This window comes from Globicephala melas, chromosome 18, assembly GCF_963455315.2.
Source record: "Globicephala melas chromosome 18, mGloMel1.2, whole genome shotgun sequence".
NCBI lineage: Eukaryota > Metazoa > Chordata > Mammalia > Artiodactyla > Delphinidae > Globicephala > Globicephala melas.
Window position 1 is genome coordinate 73,153,611 of NC_083331.1, and position 18,223 is coordinate 73,171,833.

At 42.7% G+C, this 18,223-nt stretch overlaps 1 long non-coding RNA gene across 1 annotated transcript; it reads right to left on the reverse strand.

Annotated features, from left to right (window-relative positions):
* Positions 1-467: 467 nt before the first annotated feature.
* On the reverse strand, positions 468-3,935 carry LOC132593879 (uncharacterized). Its single transcript, XR_009559868.1, has 3 exons — positions 3,903-3,935; positions 3,476-3,808; positions 468-756 (listed from the first exon to the last, which is right to left on the reverse strand). It is a non-coding gene; the product is annotated as an uncharacterized lncRNA (long non-coding RNA).
* Between the last annotated feature and the right edge of the window lie 14,288 nt (positions 3,936-18,223).

Consider the following 18,223-nt stretch of genomic DNA (forward strand, 5'->3'; position numbering starts at 1 on the left):
ACTTGCAGAGTATGAATGGCTTTAGAACTGTACTCAGAAGAATGACACAGGCTCCGTGCTGCACAATGAACAGGGTTTCCCGGAGTGTTTCTGGGATGGCAGTTCCCATTCCCATGGTGTCAATGGCACCCGACAGAGGTGGGCTCCACACACCCTACACAACCATGCTCAGAGAGCCCCCTACCCAGCAATCTCCGAGGGTGGTGGGGTAGAATAGAGACTTCTAGACTTCTCAGGTATTCGAGATTCAACCAAAAGGTGATTTTATATTTTTTACATATGGTACTTCTGCCTGAGATTTCCTTTGAGCCAACACTTCCGCAATGAAAAGTGATTGTGAACCAAACATCCTCTTAAGGCCTCAGAGGAAGAATAGAGGGCAGAGTCGCACAGCCATGGAAACCTGGCCCCTGAAGGCGAGTCCTTGAGGGGTGCGTTTGGCTCCGGCGCATGTGAGCTCTGTGGGTTCCAGGTGCCGTTTCCGTAGAAGCTGCAGACGGCCCTCTGCCTCTGAACAAAGAAATGAGTGCGAGTGGCCGAGAACAGAGACTCAGGTGCACACCACCTCCCCTGCAGGTGAGGCCTTTCCTGGGCTGGATGATGAGCTCGGCCACAGACAGAAGGGAGAAGGTCCAGGGTGAGCCTGGGGGGTGCACCCAGCTTTGATTGTCAGTGCCCTGTGCCTCGTGTAGCAAGCAGTAAACCTTCTGTTCAAGTAAATGCTGTTTGGGGCAGTTATTTTTCTTCTTGGTCAACCTACAAAGAAGAAAATCAGCCCAAATAGTTCATAAATTAAGAATTAGATGAAACAGGAAGCCTGGGACCTAATCCCTTAGCCAAAGGGTGCGTATGAAGAAAGAAAGCCTGGGGTTTGCACAGAAATGCATAGTTCGTGCTCCCAAATGGACACGTGTAATGATGAACACATAAAATATGATGCTCAATAAAAGGTCATTGTCGGGGTTGCTGTGGAAGACAGACCCGGTTTCAGGAACAGGGGCTGTTGCCTGTTCATCTCTGAAGCCACATTATGAAGGAATTTGCCTCTTATTTCTTATTTATCCAATTAAACTGGATGCATAGGATAAAAGTCTAGGCAGGTAGCAATGGGTGGACCTATGGAAATTGCCACACAAGGAGTGGTCGTGAGTCCAAGACTCATTACAAAAAAGACACCGCGTGCATTCCAAACTGAAGACTAAGAATCATCTACTCTGTCCAACACACACTTGTTTGAGGATCTGACACACAAACACACAATGATTGAGAGAATCCTATATATCCATAGTCAACTTTAAGTTGAATAGCAAAGGCTTTTTAAAGCTAAGCACAGATTCTCCTGGTGTCCTCAGTTGAAAAAACGATGTAAATTGTTCCAATATGGAAATTCAAGGCAAAGAGCAAGAGAGGAATTCCATGTGCCAAAGAAGGGAGAGTCAATAGAATAGCCAGCCCTCTGTTATTGATGATACCCTGGCATCAGAGCTTAGCTCTTCCTGCGTGTTTTATTCATATCAAGCATTGGTGTATTATCCTCTTTTAACAACTGAACTATACTTGCCAATTTATATTTAATCTGTGGATGACTACAATGCTCCAATTTGTAGAATTTGGTTTTCCTTGTACTTCTTTTTTTTTTTAATTGAAGTATAGTTGATTTACAATGTTGTATTAGTTTCTGCTGTACAGCAAAGTGATTCAGTTATACACGTATACACATTCTTTTTCATATTCTTTTCCATTACAGTTTATCACAGGATATTGAACATAGTTCCCTGGGCTATACAGTAGGACCTTGTTGTTAATCCCTCCTGTATATAATAGTTTGCATCTGCTAATCCCAAACTCCCAATCCATTTCTCCCCCCATCTTCTCCCCCTTGGCAACCACAAGTCTGTTCTCTATGTCTGTGAGTCTGTTTCTGTTTCGTAGATAAGTTCATTTGTGTGGTATTTTAGATTCCACATATAAGTGATATCCTATTTTATTTCTCTTTCTCTTTCTTATTTACTTCACTTAGTAGGACGATCTCTAGGTCCATCTATGTTGCTGTAAATGGCATTATTTCATTCTTTCTTATGGCTGAGTAATACTCCAATGGCGTACATATATATATATATATATATATGACATCTTCTTTATTTATTCATTTGTCAATGGACATTAAGATTGCTTCTATGTCTAGGCTACCGTAGATAGTGCTGCTATGAACACTGGGGTGCATGTATCTTTTTGAATTAGAGTTTTCTCCAGATATATGCCCAGGAATAGGATTGCTGGATCGTAAGACAACACTATTTTTAGTTTTTTGAGGACCCTCCATACTGTTCTCCATAGTGGCTGTACCAATTTGCATTCCCACCAACAGTGTAGGAGGGTTCCCTTTTCTCCACACCCTCGCCAGCCTTAGTTATTTGTAAACTTTTTAATGATGGCCGTCCTGACTGGTGTGACGTTGTACCTCATTGTAGTTTTGATTATCGTATTGCTTTTATTTCTACAACCTAATCAAGTAGATGGCTGTTGACATTTTTTAAAATATTTATTTATTTTATTATTTATTTATTTATGTTGGCTGCGCCAGGTCTTAGTTGTGGCATGCATGCGGGATCTAGTTCCCGGACCAGAGTCCAACCGGGGCTCCCTGCATTGGCAGTATGGAATCTTACCCACTGGACCACCAGGGAAGTCTGGCTGTTGACATTTTTTATTTTTGTATTTTGGCTATCCCCTAAAGCTTTGTGTATTTTTGCTACCTGTAGCAGGATTATAAAATAATGTGGCTTCCAATACTGATCAGTTATTGAATAGTTCAGCAATATATTAATTTTGTCAACAATATATCAATCTTAGCAAAGAAAAATAACTTTTCTGAATGTGTTTTTAGTGCCCTGTTGACAAATAGCTTTCTGAAACCTTGTTATAATTTGTCATCAGGTCTCAGGTCGATTTTGAAATAGGTGAGTTTCCAACTCCTTTCTCTTACGAAGTGGTTTTCTCATTGTAAATTCCTTGGCTTTGACATAAGAGGACTTTGGAGCCAGAATAAATACCTTCCTGATAATGGTGTAGGACACCATTCTCACCCGAATGGAAATTTCAGGATATTTGAGACAAAGGTCCCCAACTTTTCCGAAGGGAGTTTGAACACAAGATTTTTAAACCCTAAAACAAGCCTCAACAAAAACAACATATTTTTTTTGTTGGTATGTTTCCCCTACCTGGCTGTATATTTGACTTCACCCTGCATAAATACTTGAGTCACACCGATTCTGTAGGTGTGTCACATGCCCCTTTACTCTGCCACCTCTGCGGTCACATGCCTTCTTTAGTCAAGAAACCAGGATGCCCACTGTCAGTGTGTGTCTAACCTCAGAATGGATGCACAGCAGAAGTTTGGGGGTAACTCTTTTACAAGCTCCATGCCTGTCATTCTGAAGTCAATGGCCAAAGGAGGATCCGTGAGCTTACTCACCGTGTAATTAAGTGGCAATGTCAGGGGTCAGGCAGCATCATCTTCTCCAGCCAAAAATCTTTGGAACCCTCATGTGGCGATTTAGGATTGTGTTGCCTGGCCAACCACCAGGAACCCAGCTGTCTTAACGCATCCAGGCCACGCTTTGAAAATCTAATCCGTCTTTTTAACAACATCTCTTCATCTGTGGAGTACCACAGGTTTTCAGGACGCACCTCATCAATGACGTTGGTTGAAATTACCGATGCTGGCTTTCCTGTGATGTCCATGAATTGTGGCTTCCTTCATAACCCTCTAGGTGTGACTTTTACTGTAACCATGATGGAGTGATTACTGAAAACACAGCAACATCATGCCATGTATACTTAGCAAGAGCATTTAAGCAATTGGCACATTCTTGTTAAACCAAATGAAAAACTGGTTTTACCTAGGCACTCCATAGGAAAAGCCTTCTCCTGAGTTTCCTTGCAGATTCCCCTGAAAGGGAGATAAAGATAAAGAATTGTTGTAGTCTTATAACCTAAAAACCACAAAACCTCTCATTTGTAATCTACAAAACTATTGATAAAACAAGATGGCATCTTATCTTTGACTAACTGGCTTTCAATAGTCCACTTAGTATTTAGACTCAAGGAAGTGGCTGATAATTTGTATTAATGAGAATAAAATTATTAAGCTAAAATATAAATAGAAGACATAAAAATAAGTCAACCCAGAGTCTCCAGAGTGGTTCAGCCCTGTTGGCACCTCGACTTAAGACTCATGAAATTGATTTTGGACTTCTGGCCTCCAAAACTGTAAGAGAATAAATTTGTTTTGGTTTTTTTTTGTAATGTTTTAAGTGACTATGTTTGTGGTAATTTGTGACATCAACAAAAGGAAACCAGTACACACTCCTCTGTCCAGTAAGTTATTCAAGAGAATTTGCTTTAATTTTCTACCTTGTCAACACTTGGTATTTTCTGTCTTTTCCTTTTAGCCATTCTTGTGGGCATATATTTCATTGTAGCCTTAATGTGCATTTTCCTGATTAAGAATGAAATTTAGCAATGTTCATTATATATTTAATGGCCAGTTAGATTTGCTCTTTTATGAGGTGGTCATTTGTGTTTTTACTCATTTTTATTGAGTTATCTTTTCTCATTGACTGATTTTTCTCATAGGTATGATTTGCAATGTCTGTGCATTAACCTTTCTTGGATATATAAATATGGTTGCGGATTTGGGCCTGGATATTGATACAGATACAGACTCAGCTCTCATTATATAGCTAATCACTCTCGTATGTTTTGATGAACAGATTTTAACTTTGATGTAGCCATTTTTTATCAACCCATTCCTTAATGATTAAGAAGATTAATAGTTAATCTCCTTCCTTGAGGCCATATTCTATTCTGAGAGTTTTAATGATTTTATTACATTTATGCTTTTCATACAGCTGGAATTGAACTTGGCTCTGTTGTGGGATGTGTCAGTTTCATCTTTCTTTATACAAATACCCAATTTTCTCATCACCATTTGTTGAAAATCCAGTTGCCTTCTACTTCCGCAGCACCACTTCTGTGTATGTACATTTCTTCCGTTGACCTGTTTATATAACCCTGCCTCTATACTACATTGCCTTTATTACTATAGGTTTATAATAATCCTTGATAGCTGTTAAACTGAGTCCTCCCAGTCAGTTCTTCTATTTCTTGAGTATCTTAGCTGTCCTTAGCATTTTGCAATTTTCTGTAAATTTTAGATTTAGCTTATTAAGTTCTACCAAAAACCTATTTGGATTTTCATTGGATTACATTGACTGTGTATTTCAATTTAGGAAATTCGATATCTTTAAAACACTGAGCCCAGGCAACCTATGTAGATATGGGCTGTATTTCCATGTACTTAAGCCGTTGTTAATGGCTGTCAATGATACTTTGTAATTTCTTTTATAAATAATTTTATAAATCATTTATAAAATAATTTATATAGAAATATAGAAATATTTTTTATGATAGCAATGTTCAATTGCATTGTTGGATTTATTCCTATATGATATATATTTGTGATGTTATTGTAAATGGTCTTTTGTTTTAAAAATCAGTAGTATTCATTAAAATTTTACAGATATTTTAATAAAATTCTATAACTGTATGCTTAATTTGAAACAATAAATTCCTGCCATAATGCTAGAAGTGGGTTCCAGCACTGCAGTCACACCGAATGCAAAGTCATGTCACTGTGAGGTTAACCAGATGACGGATGGAGGCTGCAGGGCCCGCAGCTCTTAAGGTCAAAGGCCCAAGGACTGAAAGCCGATTGCCTGTTGCATTTTATCCAAATTTGCTTTAGCATGGGGGCTCACCGTATCCTCAAAACACTGCAAAAGTTTTTGCCTACCAAGTAATAAATGAACACCAGTTTACATGAATCAAACAAAATAAACTCATGATTTTGAATTCCAATTTTCACACCTAGTTAAAGAAATGTAAGTTTCAAAACCAACGAGATACCATTTTTCACTTGACAATGATAAACGGTGGTGAGAGTGTAGCAAAACAAACCTCTCATACACAGCTGGAGGTTTGTAAATTGGTATAAACTTTTTAAAGAACAATTTAGCAATTCCTATCAAAATGTAATATGCTTGTATCTAATGTCCCAGCAATTCTACTATTGGAAAGTTATACCGTGGATAGAGTCCCACATATGCGCAAAGAGTGTGAACAAGGATGCTCAATGCAGCTCAAATATTCAATCCACCCAAATCACCATCAGGCAAGAGATGCATACCGTTGTATATCCATGTGAAGCATGCTTACATAGTTGAAAGCAAGTTAGAAGTAAAAAGAATGAGTATAGTATACTCTCATGAGTATTTTTTGAAAGATTAGATAGATAATAGATGATAGAAAAAGAGCATATTAGGGTTCTCCAGAACAAAAAGAAAAACAATAGGATGGATGGGCGGACGGACGGACAGCAATGCCCGTACATTCGTGGAAATTTTCTGTAATGAGATGCTGGAAACTGTTAAGAGTTATCTGAAGTGAGACCAACTAGGGAAGATGGTTGATCTGATTTCATCATTGACCCTTGGGATTTTTCTTCATATTCTTTTATGTATGTGCAGTTGGCTTTTTCTAAAGATTGAAGAATAGTTGATTTCTTATGTGTTCGTTTCAGGTGTAGAGCAAAGTGATTCCGTTATACATATATATATCTTTTGTGATGTTTTAATTTTTTAACCATAGGCATGGATTACTTTTTCAATCATTATTTAAAATATTAAATACCATAGAGTAAGTGATTAACATGAAAATACACGGAACTGTTCTCAGGAATCCCACCTCCTTCTCCTCCGTCCCCTGCCGCCACCCCTCAGTACTACAGCTTCTCTGTACGCGCTGTTTCTAAGTTTTATAGCATTTCCACTTCCGTGTTACCAACTCACTTCATATCGTTTCTGCTGCTTCGTTGAAATTGCGCCTCACCGTGGTTCTTCACATCTTCACAAATACCGTTCCTTCTGCTGAGCGTATTCTGTTCCCTCTTATACTGGTGTACCTTTATTCATTCTTCAACACCTCCCTCACCAGCTCTGTGAGGATTTCGAGGAATTAGCCTTTCTTCTAGAATTCCCTATTCCTTTGTGCCTAGATGTTTGTAGTAGGGGTCATTTTGGATTGTCATTCTTGTTTGCATCTCTGTCTCTCCAACTGCAATACAGGTCTTGTACTCTTCTTGGATACGTGTGCCCCAGCATCTGGCAAAATGCTTTAGTTGACTCTGGTTGAGCATTGTGATTATGTGAGCAAGCGCCTAAAAATACAAAATTCTGGAGATTCTATGACCCAGAAATCTGGACTGTCAAAGATATCCACATATGCTGATTAGACGCCATCAATCGTAAGGTGTCTTGATTTAGTTACTACCCAAACTTTAGGTCACACATAAATGTTCCCAATCCCTTTGTGCTATTTTAATCACCTATTTTCTCCCGCAATTTTATCATCCACTCACCAGCTGCCTTCGTTTCTTCCCTTCTTGAAATTACCTTTTATTGAGTATCTACTATGTGGCAAGTCATCAGCTGGCAGCCTTATGTAAATAAGCTCTAATCTTTACAGCCCTACAGGGGTGTAGTAGTGTTTTTGCGGTCTTCAGATGGAGAAGCTGAAACAGAAAGAGGTTCAGTAAATTGGTCAAAGCTGGTGCTGCTGGTCGGCAAAGACAGTGGAACTAGTTCTGCCAGGGTCCGTGGTCCAGGGTCCAGGTCTGCTCTTTCTGTTCCATCCCTCTCCCTCTCCTGGGACTCTGCACCCCTCCTGCAGCACCACAGTAGCCTGCTTCTGTCAGATGTCCTCACGTGTCCATCTCTCTCTGCTTTGCGGGTTCTTTTTTTGCCTCCTACTTCTAGAGCTGGAGTTTCCAAGGGTAGAATTCCCTTTAAAGTGAAACTCATCTACCTGACTTCAATGGCTACTTTTAGGTAGAAAATTCTCGGGTCTATGTTCAAAGTAATTCATATGTATAATTTATTTTCTGTTTCTAATAAGAAACTTCCAAATCTATACTTGGAGTATCATTTCCACTTTTCTGTTAGAACCACCTAGCTCAGTCTCAGCCTCAGCTCTAGTGACGTTTTGGACTAGGTAATTTTTTGTTGGGGGTTGCTCTCTGTGCCTTGCAGGATATTTACCCACTAGATGCCAGCAGCACTACCTGCCTCCAGCTGTGACGAACAAAATGTTCCCAGATGTTCCAAAGTACCCCCGGGATGTATACTTGTGTGTGTGTAGAATTGCCCCACTTGTGAACCAGTAAATTCTAACGGGCTAGCCTGCCAGCCTTTAAAACCCCATCGGACCTAAATTAAATTCATGGTCTTCTCCCAAACGTCTCCTCGTTCACTTCTACTGATAATTTCTATCAGTAGATCTACCATTTCCTCAGTCCTTCAAGCTCTAACCCTCTACACCATCCATCACGTCCGCTTCAGTTTCCCTCCCAACCCTCTGCCCCCGAACCATCGCTAAGACACACGGCATCAACTTCATCCCCCGAGTCTCTCCTCTCATTTCTAATTTCCCTGGTTCTGGCCTCCATTCCTCACACTGATTCAAAGATCCTTCTTATGTTCTCCCTACTTAATCCATCCCATCCAACGACGCCGGATAAAGCTTCTTCACAGACAGCTCCGTCCGTGCTGTTATTAGAACCTTCAGCAGCTCTTGTCATGGACCCGATTAAGTATGAATTGCTCACCCTGGCATTTCAGGGCCTCCACCATATGGTGCCACCTCCCTTTCCAGCCTCATTTCACACATCTCTACAAGCACCAACATGGTTGTTTATTGCTCATCCAAAATGGTCCGTGCATGTGGACTGGTGTCTTTTACTCATGCTGTTACCTCGGTTGGTGAGTCCTCCTACACAATTTTCCCTTTAAAAAGCCTACTCTTCTTTCAAGACCATTTGGAAATCCTACACTGCTCACAAAACCTCACTTTTCTGTTGACCCAACAGAATGTGTTCACTTTTCCCTCTGAGTCCCTTTAACTGTCCATACCACATCTCTTATGTCACTTCCGCATCGGCACCTGATTTCATGGTGTTAGCCTCTTCCCTGATAGACTGTAACCTTCTCGGTGGTACAGGTTTGGTCATATTTTTCATACACCCTAGAGGACCCGGCACTGCTTATGTATTTCAGAAGTCCTTAATTATGTCAAGTGAGTCATAAAAGTGAATTTATTTTCTTGCTATCCTAGATCAGCGCCTCACCTTTCTTCTATTAATTGGCCTCTCACTCGGCTTTCCCACACCTCTCCAAACCGTTCTCTGCCCGCTACGAAGTAACCTTCCCAACACACATCTGATCATATTCACCCTGACTTAGAATGCCTTTCATTGCCTACAGGGCAGATGTAAACTCCTTTGTTTAGCACACGAAACCCTCTGGGTTCTGGTTACCTTGGTTTGTTTCAGCAGTCTTACCCGCAACCATATTCTCGTGACATGGTGGTGAGTTTCCAGTTGCAGCAGTCAGGCTGGGTGTCTTTGCCCATGTTTCCCATCCCTTTGCTCACACTGTCCCTTCTGTCAGGAGTCCTTCTGCCCAGCCATGCCCACTTGTAACATCCACTCATCCATCACCACTGCTCAAGGAAAGCCCTTGTCTCCCAGGACAAAAATGCTCCCTTCCCTGGACACCCCTGCATCTTCTACCTGCCTCCATCACAGCTCCTGGAGCCCTTTGCTCTCACCTCCCACATGCCTGAACCCAACTACTGTACGATAAACACCTTGAGAAGATACTCTGCCTTTTATAGAGCTGTGCGTTCCTATTGTGTGCGTGATAATGCAGGAAGTTCATGAAAACTGTCTTGTTGAATGACTGACTGAATAGATGAACCCAAACCAGAAAATCAGTCCATTTTAGTTATCACTTCGCACAGTAAGAAGCCAACGTATCAAATGCCACCAACCAGAAACTCTACGAATTCTGTAATGCCTGGGTATCTGGTAGCCCTGAGAGGAGAGAGAATCTGAATGAGTCAATTTTTCCATTTAGTGCCACTTGTCAGTTCCACATTTGAAAAATTCTAAACTGGTTATTTAGAAAATAGCTTCACTCTTCCTGTATTTGGAGGTATCATGATGAAAATAAATTTCCATGGGGGGTTTAACTAATTTATGCCACAGACACCATTAAAGAATAGCCCTCTACTGGGAACCACCAGAAAGACTGCCTTTCCCTTTACTTGCTGTTTTGCCAAGCGCCGTATCTGCCCGTCCCGTTAGGGCATCTGCTTAAGGCACTCCACTCAGCTCCTCCTTCACATCCTAACCCCTCGCCTCCCACCCGCATCCAGCTGATGACTGCAGGGAGTTGTCAGGACACAGCAGAAAAGTAAACGTGCTGAATCACATACCTATCTAGACAGTTCTTTATCAACAGATACTGTGCTGAGATCACTGCATTTCCGTGTGTGGAAAGAAAATATGTGGACCTTCCTAAGAGCTGATTCTCTGTGTAGCAGTGGCTTTGTAAATGTATTTCTGCATCTGAGCTCTGGTCCTGGGTCTTAAAATTGCCAACGCCCTGACCGCCAGAGCTTCATCTGCCATTAGCGAAAGAGGGCTCAGGTACCATCGGCAGAGATTATTTTAGGTTTATAATTTGTGGTCTAATCCCAAGAAATTAGAAGGGAGAGATAGATGAGCAGGCCTCAAATTCTACAAGCCCACGTTGAAAGGATGTTAAGTCTGACATGCAAGATGTTATCATGAAAAACTTCTAAAATAGTATAGGAAAGTGAACAGACTGGAGAAAATCAAGAATCTATGAAGGAAAATAAGATGGAGAAAAATAAATAATTGAGGTTAAGGCATAAATAAAATATGGTGTGCTTGACAAAATGATTTGCTTGCTAATGAAAGTAAATAGCAGTTCGAAGAAAGGAGCCTGTCGAAAAGAAGAGCAAAGTGGAGGATGGAAGCTGTCCCACCAGCCCCTGGTGTCCAAATGGCAGTAACGGCATGTGCTCTGTCGCAGGGGCAAGGCAAAGCGCTTTGCGTGCATTACGTCATTTAATCTTCAAGGCAAAGCGCTTTGCGTGCATTACGTCATTTAACCTTCACAATAACTTTTTAGATAGTTGTAGATGTTTTACCTATTTAGAGATGAGGAACCCTAGTGGCTCTGTTATCTATGAGCGCAAGGACGCTGCATACAGACACCCACAAAATCTCACTGTCCTATGACAATAATCACATGCTAGGAGTGGGCAAGGTTACGCTGATCTGGCCTGAGCCCCGCACACCTTGGCTGCACCTGTCCAGGTGTGTATGGCCAAATGCAGACAAGTTTGTCCCCTGGGTTCGGTGGTGGGCTAGCTGAGAGCTGTTCTAGGAGGGCCTCAGCTCGATCTAAGCAACTCAGATGGGGTCTACACACGCCATCCTTCGGCAGGCTACTTCAGGTGTGTCCTCCTCATGGCAATGGCAGAGGACAGGGTTGCAGGTAGGAAGGTGCAGGGACTCCTTCAAGTCCCTGCTGGCAAAGAAAACCACCTGGCCAGGCCCAGAGTCGGAGTGGGAGGACATGGCAAGGTGACCTTTCCAAAGGTGTGGACAGAGGGTGGGGTGAATGGGCCCTTGATACAACCCATCTACCCGCAGAGGAGATCAATTTACTTACAAAAGGTCACCCACATCTAGAAGCCTGGGTTCTAACCAGACCTCATTCCAGTGTCTGCCTTTCAAGGGCCCCAGCACACAGAGAGTCCAAGATATATCGGATCGTGAGAGCCTGCAGGTCAGTGGGCAAACAACGTGTCAAAGAAAGTAAGGAGAAGCTGCGATTTTAAAGAGTCAGGGTAGAAAATCCAATTTGTTTAAGAGCAAAAGAAATCAGGGACTTCCCTGGCGGTCCAGCGGTTAAAACTCTGCTCTTTCACTGCAGGGGGTGTAGATTCGGTCCCTGGTTGGGGAACTGAGATCCCGCATGACATGTGGTGAGGCCCAAAAATTTTTTAAAAAGAAAAAGAAATAAAAACCAAGGGTACAAGGGATAAAGCCCTCATGAGAGCAGTAGTTCTGAAGCTCGTGACTAAGTTTTCGAGAAGAATGAAGTCCACTGGCCAGGAGGATAAAGCATTCTACGGAAGGAATAAAAAGAGGAACAAGGTTAGGGTAAAGGGTGAAAACACGAGTTTATAGCATCTACATTTCAAATGCTATTAATTTCTTGTGTCTGGATAGCTTTTTAATTTATTCTTTCCAGCTCTGAGTTATAATTGACGAGTAAAATTGTAAGCTAGTTAAAGCGTACACAATGTGATGACTTGATATGTGTATATATGTGAACAAATTTCCCCCCTCCAGTTGAATTAACATTGGATTTTATTTTTTATTGGGTAGGATATTCTCAAAAGTGTGCATTATGTAAATAGCTTTCCTAACACAAAATGCTACACAACAGACCTGAGATTTGCTAACAAAATTCACCTTACAAATTAAAAAGCCCTTTAGAAATTTGGAGAGTTATTCATAACAGCAGAGCCGACCGTTTTTCTTGAATGAACTAGACCAGCCAGTTAAGTTTCAGAGTCACTTTCTGTTTGTAGAATTCTACATGCCTTTGAAGGAAACAAGGTAGCTATAAGGTAAATAAATATATTACGCGACTACCTTCTTAAAGGTAATCCTGATCGTCCATTAGAGCGGTGTCAGGGCTGAATAAAACTAAAAGCAAACAGAGAGATCTTTCGTGCTAATTCATCTAAAATAGATCCTTCACCGAAGGCATCTACATGAGGTTATCGCCACCCACGTTCAGATTCAACATAGAATAAAGTAGACAGGTAATAGTTTTCATAGCTGATGAGTGACTGCAAATATAATTCTATCCTGTGGCTAACTTTGAACTTCACATCTCATCTGACAGAACCATTTTCATTACAGGGCTCGTTGGAACGTCACAGTGACTTTCAGGGGCACTCGTGTCATTGTCACCTGTCACTTTCATCTGTTGGCCCAGCCTGGCTGACTTTTTGCCTTCAAAGTCTGATGTTTCCTTATCGGGTAAGTTCGAGGCCACACGGGAAAGTTGGGTTCTTTCTTCTTAGAGGCGACGGCTCAGGCTGGATGGGAAGGTTGGCCATTTGTGGGTGAGCACTTGGGAAGCCGTATGGACAGCAGGAGATCAGGGTCTCTCGTGTTCCCATGGTCAACATTCACAACTAACTTGTCCACACTTATATCTGTGATGTTATCATTAGGAATCATAGTAGGAATAGTAATAGTTGAGCATTTTTTTGTGTGCTGAATTTGGCATTTTACCCACATTATCTTGTTTAATCCTCACAACAAAATTTCCAGAAGCCATCATTATGGGTATTTTTCAAGCAAGGAAATTGATGTTTAAAACAGGTTGAATAATTGCTCAGTTCACCTACCTAGGCGCTGGCAGAACTAGCCTGCAATTCCTAGCTGTGGTTCTCTCTCCTGTGTGCGGGTATCCCTTTTCTTATTCTTACACCTTAACTTGGGAAAATAAAGCACTATGTGAAGAAGGTTCTAATCCTACGGCGTTTCCATGGTTCTGTGTTCACCCTGACAACCTTTAAAGAATCAGACAGACTCCTTGTTTAGTGGAGTCTGGAAGACCAAAGACTCAGTTCTGCGACTGTGTGATCTTAACAAGGTCACTTACCCTTGCCCAGCTGGAGTTCCCATTTCTAAGAACCAGGTTACTATCTTTGCACTTCCCACTTCTCAGGATATTTTAGGAGGACCAATGAGGATGAAGTAGGTGGGAGTATTTTGCAAACTGCAAAGCAATGCACACCCACTATTGTGATTTTTGCCTTGATTAATCTTCAACTTGGACCTTGCAACAGCTGTATCATGTTGTATTTCCAAAAAGGATGCATAGCTGGGCAGTCAGGCTAATATTATTCCACCTTTAACTAGATTACCCTCCCGCTGACCCTCTGCTCCTTTCCCAGGCATGTTGCTGATTTATCTTTCAAAAGCAAAACAGTGTGCTCTGGCCACTTCCCTCCTTCGACTGCACTTGTCACTCTGTGCTGGCCTCTTGTGTTTTTTCTACAGGATGCGAGAAATGGGAACCAAATGCAAACACCAGCAATGAACACAGGCTTACATCTCCAGCAAGTGATTTTTTTTCCCCTCTCTCTCCCAGAGCTCAAAGGATGCAGTTTTCCTCCGCTAAATTTTTCTAAGCCCTGTACAAAGACTCAGCTCTGTGATGCAGAGATTCTGAACTTAGCCAGCTGTGACTGTTCAAGTGATTGAGGTTGTAATAATTATTAGTGATAGCCCAAGGATGTCATGGAGGGGCGCTGCAAAATCTGTTTACGTAAAGCTACCCTGTTGAGAAACTGTCTTTAATCTAATCCAAACTGGGCTAGAAGCTTCCCCTACCTCTAGGGAGGGACATGGTTCTAGGCAGGCTCAGCAGCTGTCCTGGTTAACCCAAGACTGTCCCATTTTTAGCACTGAAAATCTCACATCCCAGAAAACCCCTCAGCCCTGAGCACAGTGGACAGAGGTGACCCCAGCACTGGAGCACTGGCCCTTTGCCGCTCTGCGTTTCACAAGTTCCAAGGACGATGAATAACTTTCACCTATCGGTTACTTTCATGAAGTCTCTTCCTTTAAACAGCGTTAAAAAAAAAAAAAAAAACTCAATATTTTTGTCCTTTCACAAAAGACTGTCCCCCAGATGCCGTGGCTGCGCTCACACCGACAGAACGAGACCCAGAGCTCTGGCCTGTTAGCTCCTGAGTCACTCTGGGTCTCGGTGGCAGATTTTGTAGTCAAACCCCATGATAAACGGTCGGCTGGTTTTCCTGGGTGTAGCTCTCCCAGAAGAATAAAGCAAGAATGTTTGTCATCCATAAGCACAGCTGCAAGGAGCACGTGGGAGTGATAATTGGACGACACCCAGGGAAGGGGAAAAATATTAAAAAAAAAAAAAAAGCCTTTCAGGGAGGATGAGGTGTCTTGTGGAAGGAGAGCCAGCGGCGCGCGGAGGACGGGCCCAACATGCTCCCTGGCCCTGGACCACCCTGGCGGCGCGCAGCCTCCGCACCAGCAGCTGGGATTTCGCCGGCCGGCAGCCCGGGCAGGTTCCAGCAGCAACCCCGGACCCAGGCCACACCCTCCGCTGGCCAGCGCCCCGCTAGCTACTGGCTTTGGCAGCTGGAGGTAGCCGGAGGGGGACTGCATTTCTGTTTGCAAGTGGGCCGCCGTGCTTGACGAGGCCAGCCGCCTTTAACCCCGCAAGAGGGCCCTTTGACAGTCGGCCTTTGATGCTCTCAGGGCTCCGCGCGCCCCGCGACAGGCAGCTGTCAGACCTGCGCCTCTGGCAGAAAGACAGGGGAACAGGGATCGCCCTGAAAGAAACAGCACACACGTTTGATCCTCTTATCCGCGTCCTTCCTGCTCTCAGATTCCTCTCCACAATGGGAGAACTTAGGAGAGTCGATAAACAAAGCAGCATTGATTCGCGTCCATCGGAGCCCGGCCGGGTCCCCTTTTTAATCACTGCTCGAGGAAAATCCCAAAGGCTTCAAAACCAGCCCACTAGTTTCTAAGCTTTTTATGTGTTAGCCCAGACCATCAAAGTTCACGGCAAAGAGCACATCGCTGTACTTTCAAATGGTGAAGGGTGTGTGCGTGTGTGTGCGTGTGAATAGCGTGGGTTATTCTTTACAAAATTGGTCAAGGATGCTAAAGGCCAGGCTTTAAGGATGAAGAGTTCTATCACCTTAACTCTGGAATAAGGCATAGGGCAAAATCTGGAAGCAACAGTTGCCTGTGCCTTAACAGACAGTTTAAACAAGTGGCACGGGGGCTCGGAGAGCAGGAATCATAATATTAAAGGAAGAAAAGGGGGAGGATATTTGAGTGCATTCTGCTAAGTTATCCTTTCTAAAGAAGAGAACACGCTCTTTTCTTTAGAAGAGGGGAGGAGGGACATTTGTGGGGAAAAGGGACATTTCTGCCTGCACTGAGGTACTGGGCTTCGACCATGGACAGCCAGGTCCTGGAATGTTGCTGCATCTTCCAGCGGAGCACAGAAAAGAGCTGCAACAAGGAGGGGGAAGACAGTCTGTGCAGCTCATGGAAGGTTCTGGAGGCCCCAGGGCACATGCCCTGCTGCAGGAGCACAAAGGCTAACCAAGGCTCAATACAGTCTTCTCACAGCCTGAGGTACATTATTGCCCCCAGACCAAGGTTTCTCAAGGCTGGCACTCCTGGCATTTAGGACTGCATCTGTCAGGGACAGTCTCCGCTCCGGCTGCATTAGCCCAGCACCATAGACTGCGGGCTGAAACAACCCACATTTGTCTCCCACGGTTCCGGAGGCTGAATTTCAAGCTCAAGGTGCCGACAGGTTTGCTCCTGGTGAGGGCCTGCTTCCAGATTTACAGACGGCTATCTTCTTGCTGTGTCCTCCCGTAGCAGAGAGAGGTCCTCTCTCTTGTGTCTTTGTGTAAGGCACTAATCTTATTTGTGAGGGCTCCACCCTCACGACCTGATTAATAGCTCCCAAAGGCCCTGTCTCCAAATACCATTACACTGGGATGTAAACTTCAACACAGGAACTGGAGCTGGGGGACACATTCTGTCCATAACAGGGTCCTCCAGAGAAAGCAAACCTATAGGAGATACGTAGATAGATATAGACAGGTAATATATAGTTATAGTATATATATAATATATATATTACTAGGAAACATACATATTTTCTCTCAGTAATCCCACTAGGTTCCCAGTCTGGGAGGCCTGTTTTTGCTCCTATGAACTTCAGCTGCTTGAATGGCTCCCACACACATGACAGAGGGTAATCGGCTTCCAAGTCAGATGATTACTCGTTGTAGATGTTAACCACGTGGACAAAATACCTTCATAGCAGCACCTAGAATAGTGCTTGATTCAGTGATTGGGTTCTTTAGCTTATAGCCAAGTCAATACCTACAACGGATCATCCGTTGAGACCAACTGGTAATTCTTTGTCCAGGGAGGCTGTCCTGTGCTGTGTAGGGTGTTTAGCAGAATTCCTGACTTCTCACTAGATACCAGTCACCACCACCTCCTCTAGTTCTGCAAACAAAAACGCCTCCAGGTATTAGGGAAAGTGCGGAAGGTACCACTTTTCTAGGCCCTGAGGCAAAGACCTGGGTTTCGTGTGTCCACCGCCAACACACAAACAGCTCCATGTTCTCCACAGTTAGAGGTAGAGAGCCCAAAGAGTCATGCTTGTATTCCCTGAATCTCATCTTTTCACTCAGGTACTCTTTTAACACATTGAAGTTTAAGGAGTTTCATTAATATTCTTATAAGTCTACAGTGGGCAGGACATCTAAACCTTCGGGTGGGAGCTGTCTTACAATAAGTAGAAAATGATGAGTTCTATATTCAGGTGCTGTCTTGTACTCTCTTACCAGAATGAATGACTTTTCTCCTGAAACATGGAATTAAAAATGAAATAATAATGTAACCAGATATGAAATTTATCCCAGAAGTCTCGGTTCACCTGTTCAAACTGGCATGAAACTTGAAAGAGGGTCTCTCCTCCGGAAATTCTGGCTCAGCTTAATATCACAAGTTTGATATTCCATTGAACAGAATATTTTTACTTACTGAAGATGTAAAAATAGCTTTGAGCTTGATATAGATGAAAGTAATTTGACAAACATTCACTTATCCTAAATTATAGATCTTCTTCCTTTTTCAGTGCATTGCTATTAACAGATTTTTATATGTACCCTTGTAATATATTTTAAAAAAGAAAAACAGACCATGTCCTGTGCTCTTGCAACCATTTGGTGTGAAGTAACACGTGGATGGCAAACTGCTATTTTAAACACTGAATGCGTTATCTATAACCAAGCATGATTATCTCCTCCATTGTTAATATCCTGCTGCGCTGGTGTAATTCCGGTATTTTCTTGGTTATGTACAACTGTATCTTACAAGCAGCCCACATACATTAAAAAGAAAAAAAAGAAAGTAGACTTCTTTAATAGTATTTTAACCACAAAGTTCTGGATTGGGACACGAATACCCCCAAAAGGCTAATAAACCCCCGTTTGTAACTAACACATACATATTTGTTTCGTTGCTTTAACAAGGCAAGGAAAAACATCTCATTTGGAACACTGACCCAAAAAGCATCATGGCAGGATATGGAAATTTCTCCTTGGCATTCTTTTTTGCCCATTA